The sequence below is a fragment of the Vigna unguiculata genome, chromosome 11 (genome assembly GCF_004118075.2).
Source record: "Vigna unguiculata cultivar IT97K-499-35 chromosome 11, ASM411807v1, whole genome shotgun sequence".
NCBI classification, from domain to species: Eukaryota; Viridiplantae; Streptophyta; class Magnoliopsida; order Fabales; family Fabaceae; genus Vigna; species Vigna unguiculata.
The window spans coordinates 20238875-20253499 of NC_040289.1; the positions used below are offsets into that span (position 1 = coordinate 20238875).

Below are 14625 nucleotides of genomic sequence, written 5' to 3' on the forward strand. Positions count from 1 at the left end.
GATATGGTGAGCTAACAAAATAAATAATTAATAAACAATATATAGTACATCAAATCTTATTTGTTTCTACATTCCTGGACAATTTCTAGCACACTCAATCCATACCAATACTCATCAAGAATACATATAGCATCATTAGCTACTTCCAGTAGTGTTTCATATCATCATATTCCACAATCACCCAATCATATTTATATTCCCTCACTATCCCAAGCGTACTACAATTTCCAATTCATCCCATGCCACATACTAACTACACTTTAGCATATAATCACCATACACACAACTTAGGCCACTCAAAAGGAAACCCTAAGTCCTAAGTCATATTCTGCAACCAACTTATGCATGATCCTAATTTGATTAAACCTCATCTATGCTATCTTTGTATCACAATTCTTCCAAAACCAAAACAACTTTAAAATTATTACATGACCTTACTTCATGCATTATTTTCCCTTTTAACACCCCATCTAGTGTATCACAAGTCCATTTTTCTTCAACCCAAATGACCCAACAGAATTCCTAAACTCGCACTGCATATCACAACTACATAGTGCCATTTCCACTACGTTGGCGCTTGGCGGCAAACAAGGTGCTGTCAGGCAGTGCATCCAATTTTGGGTAAAACCCAAAATCTCCCTACACCTACAAACCCTAAAACCCCAATTATCTCACATTTCATCAGTTTTCCACTTAATACACTCCAATCATGTGCTTAAGTTCACATATACTCATTTAGGCTTCAAACACACAAAATTCTATTTCCTTTTTCTACCCAATTATCTCCAAAACCTAAAATCCTCAATTTTTATATATACCAATATTAATTCAATAAACTCAAACCATAGCATATTTCACCAATTAATCGCCTCCTTCAATCAACCAACAGTTAAGAGCCCCTTTTCCCCCAATCAGAAAAGTCCAAAACTTACAAAACACCAAAAACGAACTAAATTCGCTGGAGTCGCCTAGAGGGTATTCATCATCGCTAGGCGGTTCATGCCAAAAACCTAGAAACTGGGTTATTCCTATTGTGCTGCTTGGCGGCCAGTTCATGTCATTAGGCAGTTTCTAGCAGAAAACTAACACAATTGCATGCGTCACCTAACGGGCCTTCAACGCCGCTATGCAATTTCTGGAAAAATTTTAGAAACGAGAACAAAATCTAGAAAAACAAAGAAGAATACCAATATAGTTCATGCGATATACAAATTTATTAAAAATGCAACCAAACATGAATTCAGCTCCCCTAACTTGGGTTGCTTGCTGCAATGTACTTTAAGGAGTACTTCTTGCACCAAAAATGGCTACCTCTTCAAGACCTCTCCTAGCCTTTCCAGAAAATCTCTCCACGCTCTCCTTTGTCACGCTTTGGTGCTCTCAAGAACTCTCCCTAGTAGTCCACACGAAAATGTACTATTACACTCTCCCTTTCACAAATATTAACCTAATAATTACCTTTTACTCACCAAAAAAGAAAATTAAATTAAAAAATGAAGTTAATGGCAATTAAAGTGCCATTACCATATGGTTTTCCAGCCCTTCCAATTGCTCCTTATGATGATAGGGTTTCTGAATCTTCCAATTCATGACAAAAAGAATTTAGGCCACAAAAAGGAACCTACTTAGCATCAATCAAGGTTTGAACACACAACCACACAATCACCAAGCCAATGAACAACCAATTAACCAATTCGTGTTTCATGATAATTCCTACACATCTAGGATTATATTATCACGCACCTTTTCAAGTATTTTCGAAACAATAAAACAATTAAATTAACACACTAATGACATACATAAGACTCAAACCCAAGTCCTCTCAAAACAACTAAGTACCCTCAAACACTTGAGCTAGTACTTTTTTCTGTTATTGTTCGAAATTTTAATATATTTTGGTCCTCAAACTTTTAAAATGAATCGACATAGTCCTTTTCTTGAGTAATTATAACAATTAAGCTTCATTAAAAACGATATCACCTTCTTTTCTTCTACCTAGTTGGACTCACATCAATAGCAAACTTTGTAGTTTACTAAAAGCACATTTTTCTATAGTAGTCAATGTCAAGCATAATAAAATATAAGAACTGGTCACAAATCTTTCACAAACTTTTTCATTTTCGGATACCATAAAAGTTGCAAATGTACATGGAATAAAATTACTCACAATATTTTTAAAATTATTATAGAATATGTCAGCATATAAATTTTTTCTGAAGGAATTATACTCAATTTAGTGCAAGTGAACCCATCTTACTGATTTTCATCGACCACTTAAGGTTATGGTAAGGTCATTGATTGAACTACTTGAGTTTGTAATTGCTTCAACGGATTCCTTCTTGTTGAAAACCCCGGGCTTTTTAGGTTCATCCAAATCCATCTCACTTCCCAACATTAAAACTATTGAACTCATTGTAGGCCTATCCTCTGGGTACTGTTGAACACACAATAGCCCAATATGGATGCAACATAACACTTCACATTCAATGGATGAATCCTTAATGTTTGTGTCAATTATTTCTAAAGTCTTTCCAAATTTCCACTGTGTCCATGCCTAAATACAAAAAAAAAATTAAGATGAACAATAATGTAAATATTATATAAGATGGCCAGAATAATAATTAGTGAAGTGCTTACATGAGCAACAAGGTTATATTGCTTTCCACGATATCGTCCTCTATTTTTTATCCCACATATAATCTCCAATAGTATAACACCATAGCTGAATACATCAGACTTTATAGAAAATTGTCCATCAACAGCATATTCTGGTGCCATGTACCCACTGAAATAAACCATTGAAGAAATGAAGTTTACATAGCTTGTTTGTACATGAAAAATAGGTTTTGAAACATGCAGATACTCACAATGTTCCAACTATCATGTTTGTGTTTCCTTGCATCTCCTCTCTTCCAACAGTTTTAGCCAATCCAAAGTTTGATATTTTTGGATTGAAATTCTCATCTAGAAGAACATTACTACCTTTGAGGTCTCTATGGACAATCCTTAGTCAAGAATCTTCATGAAGATACGTAAGTCCTCTTGCAAGTCCACAAATTATGTGGAATCTCTTTTTCCAGTCAAGTAATTTACCTTTTATATGATCTGCGTTTCAAGGCAAAATTATTCATTAAAAAATGAATATTCTTGCTTGAGAAGCTTCTGTCTATTATATAGTCATAAAACACTAGTAGTACTAAAGTAAGAGATCATGATACCAAAAATGAAATAATCTAGGCTGCCGTTAGACATGTATTCGTAAACCAATATTTTTTCTTGGTTTTGAATGCAACAACCTAGAAGTTTTACAAGATTTCTGTGCTGAAGTTTTGCAATTAGTTTGACTTCATTTATAAACTCGGTTATTCCTTGTCCTAAATTCTGTGAAAGTCTCTTTACAGCAATTTCTGGTCCACTGAATAGTTTTCCCTGCAAATTAGATTCATGTGAGTATGGACTCTACATAATATTAATAATCGTACTTCAATCACTTTTTTATAACATTAACAACTCTCTAATAGTCTTCTAATATTGAAATTCGCCAAATAAAAGCATTGAATTACCCAATATACCGGTCCAAAACCACCTTCCCCAATCTGATTCATGTCCGAGAAATTGTTAGTGGCAGCTGTAATTGATGGCAAATCAAACAATGGGAGATCCAAATCGTTCACGTATGTTTCAAAGTTATTTTCTTGCTTTGAATTCACTGAAAAAGAGATTAATTAGAGATTAATGGAACGAAAATGAAACTAGTTAAAGTATATATTGTTTCAGCAGAATATAAAATTTGTTGACCATGCTAATGGGTCATCAAGCAAAATGAATGATAGTTATTTTCCTTTTGAGTTTATATATTTATATATATATATATATATATATATATATATATATAATTTTCTACCTCTTTGATTATATTTATCAGATATTTTAATTCAGTGAATTTACTTTTACTTTCTCACTTTACACATCACATTCTTCCACAAATGCAGTACAGGAACTCTTCGGCCTATTTTAGAGTTAGAGAAAAGGAAAATTACTTTACCATTTTCGTTCTTCCAGACTTTGCAGATGAAAAAAATACCAAGTAAAAGCAACCCTGAAGACACAGTGATGGTGATTACAAGTCTTATTTTTGACTTCCTCGGTCTGATGATAGCATCTTTGCAGTTGAATTTGATAAAAAAAAAATAACAACAGTTAAATTCATTTTTGAAGGCTCAAACTAAATTCCCGAAGACAAGATTGAAACTGATGAGTAGAAAAGAAGTTTACCTATTTCTGACTTAGGCAGCCGGATATATAAACCCTGCCCATATGTAAGATTTGAATAGAGTATGATGTCAAATAAATCACCAAACCACATCACACAACCACTTCCTGCTCCACTAATATCATTACTTGTATATGCCATGCAGGAACAATTATTGAAGCACTTGCTTCTGCATTGCGCTAGATCAATACTCTTATCCACAAAGGTATGTTCAGTATCCGGTACTTTCAAGCCATCCACAAGGACAAAATCATCATTCTTGCAATTCAAAGGATGTTTAAGGACACATCCTTTTGACCAGTCCGTTGAGTCCCAGTTTTGAGGAGACTTAGGCTCGAATCCTTTTAAACATTCACACATTGGTAATGCAGAAGGGGCGCAATATGCATTGGCTCCACAAACCCCATAATGGTCGCAGAGGTCTGCTGGTGTGGTATAAGGTTGCCATGATTTACTATCCTCTAACCATACATAACGAGGACGTTCTGGCGAGGTTTGGTTAAGGACAATAATTGTTATGAAACTAGTATTCGCGAGGGTCCATGTGTAATAAATCTCTTCATTGTTGGAAACAAACTCATAATTGTAAATCTTATTAGGCCTCAGATCTGGCCGGCCACTGAAGCGTAATCCATTCCATGGTCCAGCTCTGTGGTACTTTTTGGTTCCCTTCATCACATACATATTAGGATAAGGATTCAGTTTAATGCCCCACGAGAATTCTCCTGGTGTTGGATCGTCATAACTCTTCCAAGCTACCAGAGAAATACTAAGATTTCTTTTGATGTCCCAACCAATCTTCATTCCAGCAACCATTGTATTAGAAGGGTAATCAAAACTTTGCCACAAGTATTCCTCTGTATTTGCTGCACTCTGATCTCTTATTACAAGATTACCAGAATCCAAAAGTACTGCTACTGGATTCTGTGCAAAGTTTGGAGAACTAGTGCACCAAACAACCATATTGTTGTGTGTAAGGACCAAGTTGCCAGAACTGTTTAGTGTCAAGATGGCAGAGGAATCATTGATAGGATTGGCACCGTTTGCAACCCAAACAACGTTTTGAATCGGAATATTCTTGTACCAAATGCCGAGGTAGATTTTGTTGGAATTTCCAAAATGGAAAAAACCAAACTCAAAGGTTCCCAGTGGGTTAGAAACTAAAGTGTTTCCATAAGTGAGGGACTTGGATTGCGAAATTGATGATACGTTTACTGCTGAAGCAAGAGAAGGGATAAACAGAGTAAGAAGAAGAAAGTTCATTGAGTACTAAGCCTGAAAGTTAGAGCTCAAGCTGATTACTAGGAAAATTGAAGGAGTCAAACTTGTGTGCGATGTATAAACTTCATAAGAATTTCTTTGACGTGCGGCTTGGTTCTGAACATTGAGTGACAATAATTTCAGTAGATTTTTCTGTGGACTGCTGCGTGTTTTATGGGTTTTGTTTGCTTATCTCCCGGGAATGTGTTTTACGGGACAGTTTGCGATTTAGTCCACAAAAGTCACCTATCTATCATAACCATATTCTGACTTTTGTGTCAATTATATATGTTCCTCGGTTAGATCATGTCTTCGAAAATATTCTGAAATAAATATCTAGTTTTTGAAAAACAGGAATTAGATAACGTTCACACTAGAACAAGAGAGGTTTAGTATATCAATTTTATTGAGGCAATTAGGTCACATAAAGAACGATTATAGATATAGATGTAAAAGAAATATGATCTTTTATGTCAGATTTACATGAGCCAAAAAAAAAAGGTTCTTTTATGTCAGATTTACATGAGACGTAAAAGTGTACTTTTATGTGAAAATTTAGAAACGCAAACAAAAAATAGGTTCATCTTCGTCGTTGGGTAACCCACCCCTCTGACTCGACATTACAGTTTGAGTAATCAACAATCTCCTCAACGGTGGATGGGTTAAACAATCTCTTCAACAGTGGATGGTTTAAACTTATCCCGATATTGTACCATATGCAAATATTTTTGGATTTGTGATGTAGGCAATGGTTTGCACTCACCTTGGCATAGCATATGTTATGATTATTTTAAGAAAGTTAACATGAAATATTCAGTGAGTGCATTGGCAAGCATTCAATCCTAAGATACTTCAAGGGCATCTTGCAATAGTATAGTTTATGGTAGTGTTGGATGTAAGAATAGAGATGATCACATTGAGTTGTTTGTAGACCGATGCAATGCTAGTTGTGTGGACACTAAAAATCCTCTCATCATTCCAATGTTTACTATGTATGACACCGTTATTATATGGAAGATAGTAACTTTATCAATGAGGTAAGATGAGTATACTATTATGATATAACCGATGAATTGTCGTAGTGTATTTCTGATAACTAATATAATTATCAAAGAACCAAGTTTATCGTGAAATAACTAGTTCATGAAGCATTTTCTTTGGATGTAGATTAAAGTATATTAACCTCTCGTTAAACCATGTTAGAGCTTTTTTCTTTTATTACTCTTTTTATTTCTTCTTATTCCTTACTCAATTTCCGCTTTTCTTGTGGTGTTTTTTGTGGATGTTTCTATTTATTTTTAACTTCCATGTTAATTCCTTAACAATTTTGATGATAATAAATATAACCAAAAATTGAACTGATTATATTCTATTATAATATTCTGGTATTGTTCTAAATGTCGTAACATGTTTATGTATTCATATCTTTTAAACAATACTTCAACACATAACTATATAATCCTCATATAAACTAGAAAAAACAAAGGTGGGATGTGTCTGCATTTTTTAAGTTTAAAAAAAAAATAGAAACAACAGTTAAAAAAATATATTAATATTAGTGTAGAAACTATAAATATGATAAAAAAAAGAAAAGAAAATGAAATCCATGACAATTTCAAAAGAAAAAAAAACTCAATATAATGGTTACTATTAAAAGATCACTTAACAAAATTATAAAGAGTAAAATTAAAATTATAAAATGTAAACACAAAAAGAGAAAATTTATATAGGTAGAAATAATATGCAATTACATGATATGGAATTTATAAAACTCACAATAAATGAATTTGTTAAATTACTTACCTAACTTGCTTCTCTCATCCCACATTCTGTTCTTCTATTTTTATTTTATTTTGTATTCCATGGAGGGCAAAACTTCAAGGGTTAGTTTCACTTTAATTTCTTAATTGGATTTTGAGGTTAGAATAAATTTGTTTGTTCTTTTGATTCTTGTTGTGATTTATTTTTATCTATATCTTTTGCTTCTTAATCTAGTAAAAGTAATGATTTTTACACTATAGTAAGTTAGCACAGTATTAAATCTACAAAACATAACAATCATATGAGTCCAAGGATTTTTAAATTTTAATTGAGAATTTATTTTGGTTAAATTTAGAAACTTTCATATGATTGAATGGAGTTTTTGCTAATAATTGAGAAGTTACTTTGATTAAAGGTGAAAACATTGATTAGAATTAATCAAGAAGTTACTTTGGTTAATTAGTTTTTCACTAGATATAAGGAGTAAAAAAATAAACATGATTAGGATTAGTAATATTTAATTGAGAAGTTACTTTAGTTAAATTTACAATGATATTAATCTACAAAGTTGTTGCTTTTGATTGAGAAGTTACTTTAGTTAAAAGTGAGGACACCAACAAATTAATTAAGAAGTTACATTGATTAATTTGAAATCTTAAACAAGAAATCAATAACAATAATATTTAGGAAACCAATATGATAAATCCAATTTTTAAAAAACAATGAAATCAACCTATTTTCTTTCCTATTGTTTTTTATCTCTTTTTATCTTTTCAATTTTATTTCTTTCTTTGTTTATCTTAATCCTATCATATTTTTATTATTTCATTTCACTAACTCTTTTGTATACTTTTAATAAGAACTAACGTTTTAGAGATCAATTTTGTGTTCATTGGGAGACGACTTTGAGTTACTTTGCCCTTTCTATTTTCTTGTCTACTTTCTTAACAATATTGAAGTTGTTATAGATAAGTAGTATTAATTTGACTGCGTTAACGACAATCATGAATCAAGCCCGGGCCAACTTCAAGGCTTAAGCTCTAGTCCAAGCTCAAGTCCATCAAAAGGCCCAAGCGCAAGAAGTATGATGAAGAAGATTCAATAGGGCCTAGATCCATACAAGTCCAATAAGCTTAACGGGGTTCATATGCTTTTCTGATGGGCCAAAATGGATGTGAAGATATGATGGACTTCAAGAGGAGCAATAGATTACTCAAAATATTCTTTAGTTTCATAATAACTGTAGAACAAGTCAGTATGGAAACTTGTTCCGATAACAAGCCGAGTATATGTATTCAAAGGAATAGTACCTAACTTAGTACAATTTGTACACCCATGCTATTTGTCAACATCCAATTTCGTCTGGTAAAACATAATTTTGTTTTCAGAAAATAATTAGGAAGAGGAGGAAATAAAAAAAAAGAAAACAAAAGAGTAGTGAACATTAATTTGAGTATGAATATATTCCTACTTTGTTTTCATCTCATTTTAAATTTAGTGTAATCTTGTTTTATTTTATTTAATCTTGGTTTCTTTATCTTGTTTATTTTATTTTATTTTATTTTATTTTTTATTTTTGTTTTTTATTTTAATTCTTAATTTTTATTTTAATCATATTTTGTTTAATTTTTATTCATCATCGCAACCCAACATCAAAACATCGAACCAGAGAAAGGAGAAAGAATAGTCGCCGCATTGCTGCCGACGGGTTTGGATCTCGAGCGGAGGTTGCAAGGCATTGGCGGCTTTGTTTGATATCACCTACGGTGGCTTCGTTGGGTCGTGGAAAAAGAATCACGGGAAACCGAGCGATGGTGGTTTGCGTGAGAAACGAAAGCCAGAATCGACATCTCTGATTGCATTTCCAGCGGCACCAGAAACGATAGCTAGAGGCGACGACTGCTGGAACTCCATAGAAGTTGTCCGCGTCAAATAGTGGAAGAGGAGGTTGCCAGGTCCTGGTCCAGATTTTGCAAAAATGAGAAGACGTAGGGGACACTATGCTTCGCGCAAGGAGAAAAGGTGAAAAGCGTCGTCGCCGGCGAGATTCCCAACTTCGTCGCTGGCGGTGTCGCAGGTAGTTTGTGGTGGCCAAAGAAGGATGAGCACATGTCTCCTGCTGTTGGAGCCGTGGTGGTGTGCAGAGATGAGGAGGAAGAGGCTGCCAGAAAAAGGGAGTTTTAGTTTTAATTAGAGTTTTTTAAAAAAGACTCGATTTGTTTTCTTCGTGCACCCATCTTAATATCTGCACCCCCTATTTTCACTTCATACACCTCTATATTTTGATAACTTCTAACTCCTATATCTTTGTTTCTCATTTTTGGGTTTGTGTTTATGCATTACTCGCCGCACCCTCACATTTACTTCACGCACCCTACCTACTTACTTCGTGCACCTCCCATATGTGATAGTCTTGCACCCCCTATGTCTTTGTTTCTCATTTTTGGGCTTGTGTTTATGCATTACTCGGTGTACCCTCACATTTACTTCACGCACCCCACCTGCTTATTTCGTGCAACTCATATATGTCATAATCTCGCACCCCCTATGTCATTCTTTCTCATTTGTGGGCCTGTGTTTATGCATTACTAGTTGCACCCTCACATTTACTTCACGCACCTCACATGCTTACTTCGTGCACCTACCATATGTGATAGTCTCTCACCCCCTATGTTTTTGTTTCTCATTTTTAGGCCTGTATGTATGCATTTTGCACCCTCACATTTACTTTACGCACCCCACCTGCTTACTTCGTGCACCTCTCATATATCATAGTCTCGCACCCCCTATGTCTTTATTTCTCATTTTTAGGCTTGTGTTGATCTATTACTCGCTACACCCTCACATTTACTTCAGACACCCCCTATGTCTTTGTTTCTCATTTTTGGGCCTGTGTTTTATGTTTACTTCATGCACCCTACTATTTTTTTTTTCACTTTTATCCTTCTTTTGTTATTAAATTTTTTTCCTAAAAAGAGAATACAAAAATATTTTAAATTATAAAAAAATACAAAAAAATAGAAAAAATCAAAAAAATAAAAAATGTTCGCTTTTTCTTTATCATGTTTCTTTGGTTGCCCGCACCGTGCGACACTCATTTTCAAAAAAGCCAAAAATAGTTTTATTTCTCTTTTAGTGTTTGTCCAGTTGCCCGCACCGTGTGACACTCACTTTCGAAAATACCAAAAATAGTTTTTTTTTTCTCTTTTAGTGTTCATCCGACTGCTCGTGTCGTTTGACATATATTTTCAAGTAATTCAAAAATACCAAGAAAAACATAAAATTTTCAAAATACAAAAACATCAACATTTTCAAGTAAAAAGTATATTTTTAAGAACTACGTGATCCTTGATTCTCCATTGTGAGATACGTAGGAGTAAGGCCAGTCCTTGTCAGCTTCACTTCCAAAAAAATTAAATCATTTTCCAAATAGTTTTCCAAATCGTTTTTATTAAAGAACTATGTAACCCTGATTTCTCATTTTGAATGAGAATACATAGGACCAAGGTTAATCCTTGTCGGGCCAAAAAATACCAAAAAAATATTTTTGTTTCTTTTTAGTATTATTTCTTTTATATTTTTGGGGAAAGTCAACATTTTGAAAACCACGTCAACTTTCCATTTTTAATTAAAGGTACTACCTTCGGGCGGGCGTTGTAGGGTGCTAACACCTTTCCTACACGTAATCGACTCCCGGATCCCAAATTTGGTTTTTCGCAAACTTGCTTTATTTTGTGGTTTTTCATAGTTTTCCAGAAATAACTATGGTGACGACTTCAAATCTCTATTTGAACCGTCCTTTTTTTTATTTTGCCATCCCGTCGCGATTCCGGTTGCGATGGATGGCGACTCCACTAGGGTTGCGACAGATGCCTGGGAAATTTTCTGGCTATTTTGTAGGTGGGGGTAAGGGGTATGCATCATTCTCCCTCCACACACACATTGTGCATATCGTGAGTGGGGCCCTATACCTAGGTTTGTGTAACTTAGAATTAGAGGGGATTGTGTAATAGTGCCACAATGTATGAACTTCCAAGGTGGTCATTGTGAGAACCCCAACTAGAGTTTGTTTTATTCATTGGTACTCTCACTCCGTGTTGTATACCAACTGTTGTAGGAAATATCATGAAGTGGGTTATAGCTCTAGTGACTATTGATTCTTAAGTTTAGAAAACCACCCTAGTGAGCGTATGTACTTCACTTTAGACCTTAAGCGCCAAACCTCTGTTAAGCACAAAGGGAGATTGCTTACTTTAATCATCATCTTTTTGTGTGCATAATGTACATGTGAATAAGTGCATGTTAAGGCATAATCATGCATAACAATTTTATATCATACATCACATCTCATGAAAGTAAGCGCCTCTTGAGGCGTAAACATGCATTTCATTATGTCACTTAATTGCATATCATGCACGGTGTTTTTCAAATAAGTGTATCATTATGTCTCTTAATTGCATATCTTGAGGCACACGCATTACATTGCATGTAGATTTTTTCAATTAGCTGCATATCATGCACGATGTTCTTGAATCACATTGGCATACAAGTGAGTAAGTGCCTCTTGGGCACAAACTTGCATTGCAGTCAATTGTTGTCTTTATTCATAGTGGCATGTACATAGTTTTTTAATCCATATCATGCTTCTCACCTCATATGAATAAACAATGTTACAAAAAATGAGCAGAAGGAAATAAAAAAGATTGACACATTTTGAGTCATTTGTTTTCTCGCAAATCACCAAATTCATTATTTTTACAATAAAAAAAATAACAGCAAAAAATAGAAAATGAATGATCAAAAGGAAAAAAAAAAGAATAATGGGGTGTCACGTTTTTCTGGGGTCAAATGTTTAATTGAGAACAATGACTTGATTTCTTTCGAGACATTTGTGTGCGCATTTTTGAAAACATTCATCCTTTGGCTTTCCTAGAATGAATGATTTGCCTTGTCAGCGTTGACATTACCCAAATTGATAAACACAATCGTTACGCTAGGTAGATTTGATTAGTTATCATTACCTACAAAAAGAAAGAAATTCAAAGGAAAAAAGAAAAAGAAAAGAAAGGAAAAACGAAGTAGAAAATAAAGTTCGCTCTAAGAGGGCAGTTTAGGAAAAAAAACAGACAAAACATTCTTTGGTCAAATTAGTAGGTTGAATGAATAGATAATGTTTGATATCATATCTTTTGAAGTATTTGTCTAATCTGCATAACATGATATTTTCATACTCACCTTTTTTTCATTACCTTTCCACCATAAAGCCTACTTCTTTTATTCCGTGGAGGACCAACATGAAAGGAGCAACTTGTCCTAGGCAGACTGTGAGCAAAAATCTTAACATGAAAATGAAAAAAAATGCCTGCTAGACTAAAAACTTGAAAGGGTGGTTTAGGCAAAAAAAAAAAGGAAAAATAAAAATTGAAAAATATGTTTTGAGATTTGCGTTTAATGACTAAGACAGTTTTTTTGATTCACATGTGCCAAAAGCTCCTTAAAATAAGCATGATTAATCAATTAGATAAGGGGCATCCTCCTTCGTTGTTTCGTTCTCACCTTTTTCGTGGACTCCATCTTCGTTTCCTACTATATCCTCCACTCTCAGCCTAAACCTTGTCCAACAATGTCATACAATTTGTCCAACCTTTTTCTCTAAAATCCAAACTAGGCAGTTGCTTCATTTCACCATTCATGTGATTATTCGTTTACCTGAAGAAACGAAAATTTCACCTTAATTATCATGGTCACAATAGGGACGACTTTTGAAGTCTCCCACCACTCTTCAACCTCCCCATGCCATCTCATAACTAGGGCAGACCAAACACAATTTGTGCTTCAATCTATGTCCTCAAGTCAGGGAAGCTTTTGAAGTCCCCATCATTTTTCGACCTCTACAAAATTAGGACAGTGTTTCAATCCAAATCCTCGAATTAGGGAAAGTTTTTAAGTTCCCATCATTTTTCAACCTCTTCTTTCCTTCTCATGATTAGGGCAGTGCGTCAATCCCGATCCTCAAATCAGAGAAGCCTTTGAAGTCCCTTCCATTTTTCTAACCATTTCTTCTATAATCGGGGCATGTCAAACACATTTTGTGCCCTTATGCCAATCTATACTCTCACATTGAGCCAACTCTTGAAGTCCCTATCATTTTCTTCATGTCATCAATAGATGGGGCAAACCCAAACATATGGTGCACTGAGACCAAATCGGACTGTGTCAACTCTTTAGTCAGTCCTCATCACCTCATCCAATCCCTTCTAAGCCCTTGGAAATTTTTTGCATGTTGTCTAGATTATGCTTCAAAGGAAATGATATAAAAATATAGTTTCTCAATAAATTGATCTGACCAAATAATTGATTTCAAAAAGAAGAAGGGAACTTCATGTCATCTTATCAAAGGCAAGTGAAAAGAACATAAACCAACTAGGGCAATCCTTTTGATCAAATCCCTTCCATTTCCACTATCTTTTTTTACACAAAATTCATACTTCATTCAAATTCTTCTCGATACCTCGAAACTTGGGAAGCTTTGTGTGTCTCATGAGTTTCTCACCCTAACATTCACATATCCATATTCTCAAACACTAGTTCTAAAACACCAAAATTGGGGCAACCTTTTTGGGAACTCTTGTGTTTTTCGCCTTGACATTCATAAATTACTTCTCCTTTGAGGGGTGTGTGAGGAACAACATACCCATATGGCTATCTCAGTCTCCTTCAAACTCTTTATAAAAATTCCTAGCCTTTCACTCATTTGTGAATTCAAGCACGTGTGCACTAATGTCGCAAATTAAAAAATCAAAGATATAATCATTTCAGATGTTAGACCTCGAGATGTGTGACATCCCTCACTTTCATGGAACATTCAAAATCAATGAATTTGATGATTGCAAATAAAACAATTGACTTAGGCATGCGTAGAAAAATTAAAAGACAAGACACAACCAACCTATTTCTATCATGCATTCAGGTTTTCATGCATATTAGGGTTTCAACACACTGGTTCTAGCATTAAAGTTTTAACACCTTGAGTAGCAAAAAAATGAAAAAGGGTTGTACATACATTCATGATTCATGAGTTGGCATAATGACATGCATCTTGCACAAACAACCATAACATACGTTGCACTCATTCAAAAAAAAATCTTTCGGATAGAAGCTCTTTTCATTCATCTGAATGGTTTTCGAATCCTTCCCCTTCAAAAACACAAAAAGATCAAAAATACATTCATGTTTCCTCCTTCAAATTGCCAAATCCTTATCAATCATGTTTTTCTAGCATATTGGGGTTTCGACGCCATAATCACTACACCAAGGTTTTGACACCTTGT

General features: G+C 34.3%; 1 pseudogene; it reads right to left on the reverse strand.

The window, feature by feature from the left end:
- Nucleotides 1–2153: 2153 nt before the first annotated feature.
- LOC114169103 lies at nucleotides 2154–5689 on the reverse strand (annotated as a pseudogene).
- Between the last annotated feature and the right edge of the window lie 8936 nt (nucleotides 5690–14625).